This window comes from Vulpes vulpes, chromosome 14 (assembly GCF_048418805.1).
Source record: "Vulpes vulpes isolate BD-2025 chromosome 14, VulVul3, whole genome shotgun sequence".
Lineage (NCBI taxonomy): Eukaryota > Metazoa > Chordata > Mammalia > Carnivora > Canidae > Vulpes > Vulpes vulpes.
Genome location: NC_132793.1, coordinates 60,349,513 through 60,351,783, shown reverse-complemented (window position 1 = coordinate 60,351,783; position 2,271 = coordinate 60,349,513).

Below are 2,271 nucleotides of genomic sequence, written 5' to 3'. Positions count from 1 at the left end.
TACTAACCCTTTATTAGGTATTTGGTTTGCAAGTATCTCTCATTCCATAGATTGCTTTATAGTTTTGTTGATTGTTTCCTTTACTGTGCAGAAACTTTTTATTTTGATGTAGTCTTAATAGTTTATTTTTACTTTTGTTTCTCTTGGTTCTAGAGATATATGAAGTTGAATCATTAATTTAAAAACTCTTAACAAATGAAAATCCAGAGCTAGATGACTTCACAGGTAAATTCTACCATTAATTTTTAAAATTAATTAATTATCTATAAATATTTTGTCTATATATACATATTTATTTATTTGAGAGAGAGAAGGGGAGAGAGAGAGAGAGCGAGAAAGAGAGTGAGAGCTAGAGAGAGAGAGCACAAGCAGAGGCAGAGGGAGAGGGACAAGTAGACTCCCCGCTGAATGTGGAACCCAACACAAGGTTCTATGTGGGACTCAGTCCCAGGACCCTGAGATCATGCCCTGAGTCATCCAGATGCCCCTCTACCAAACATTTAAAGAAGAGTTAAGACCTGTTCTTCTCAAACTATTCCAAAAAAATAGAGGAGGAATAAAAACTTCCAACTTTATATTATGAGGCCTGTATTACCCTGATTCCAAAACCAGATAAAGATACTACAAAAAAAGAAAACTATAGGCCACTGTCTCTGATGAACAAACATGCAAAATCTGCAACAAAATATTATCAAAGTGAATCCAACAATACATCAAAAAAATCATTCACCATCGCATCATATGGGATGCAAGGGTGGTTCAATATTTACAAATCAATCAACATTATATACCACGTCAAAAGAAAAAGGATAAAAACCTTGTGATCATTTCAATAAATGTAGAAAAAGCATTCGACAAAGTACAAATCCATTCATGATAAAAACCCTCAACAAAGTAGGTTTGGAGGAAACATACCTCAGCATAATAAAGGCCATTTATGAAAAACACATGAGTAACATACTCAATAGTAAAAAATCAAGGACTTTACTTCGAAGATCAGGAACAAGACAAGGATGTTCACTCTTACCATTTTTATTCAAAATAGTGCTTAAAATCTTAGAGCAATCAGACAAGAAAAAGGAATAAAAGTGATTATATAATCACCCAAATCGGTGAAGAAAAACTAAAACTTTCACTGAAGATGACATGATACTTTACATAGAAAACCCTAAAGACTTCACCAAAAACCACTGGAACTGATAAGTAAATTCAGTAAGGTTATAGGATACAAATCAATATACAAAAATCTGCTACATTTCTATGCATTAATAATGGAACAACAGAAAGAGAAATCAAGAAAGCAATTCCATTTACAATTGCACCAAAAACAATAAGATACCTAGGAATAAATCTAACCAAAGAGGGGAAAGGTCTGTACTCTGTAAACAATAAAACACTGATGAAAGAAATTGAAGATGATACAAACAAATGGAAAGATACTCCATGCTCATGGATTAGGAGAACAAATATTGTTAAAATGGTCATATTACCCAAAGCAATCTACAGATGTAATGCAATGCCTATCAAAATACTAACAGCATTTTCACAGAATTAGAACAAATAATCCTAAAATTTGTATGGAACCACAAAAGACTGGGAATAGCCAAAACAACCTTGAAAAAGAAAAAAATCTGGAAGTATCACAACACCACATTTCAGGTTATACTATAAAATTGTAGTAATAAAAGCAGTATGGTACTGGTACAAAAGAAGACATATAGATCAGTAGAATAGGATAGAAAATTCAGAAAAAAACCCATGATTATATGGTCAGCTAATCTTTGACAAAAGAGACAAGAAGATGCAAAAGGAAAAAGATTGTGTCTTCAACAAATGGCATTTGGAAAACTGGACAGCTTCATGCAAAAGAATGAAATGGGACCACTTTCTAACACCATACACAAAAATAAAACCAAAATGGATTAAAGACCTAAGTGTGAGACATGAAACCATAAAAATCCTAGAAGAGAGCAGTAATTTCTCTGACATCAGCTATAGCAACATTAAAGACCTTTTTTTTTTTGTTTTTTTTTAAATACAAGCTTTTGGAAAGGTAGGATAATTTAATTTTTAAAATAGTTTCTCCATATTGAAATTTTATTTTTAAATAAAGTAAATATTAAGACTGACTTGTAAAGCAGCCCTGAGGTAAATGTATAAAGTACTTACATGTTCCTTTTGAGGGAGTAGATTCATGAATTTTTGTTATGAAATAAAATGTAATGTGCTTTGTCTATTTCTCATATTTTCAACATTTTAAAAGCTTGGAAA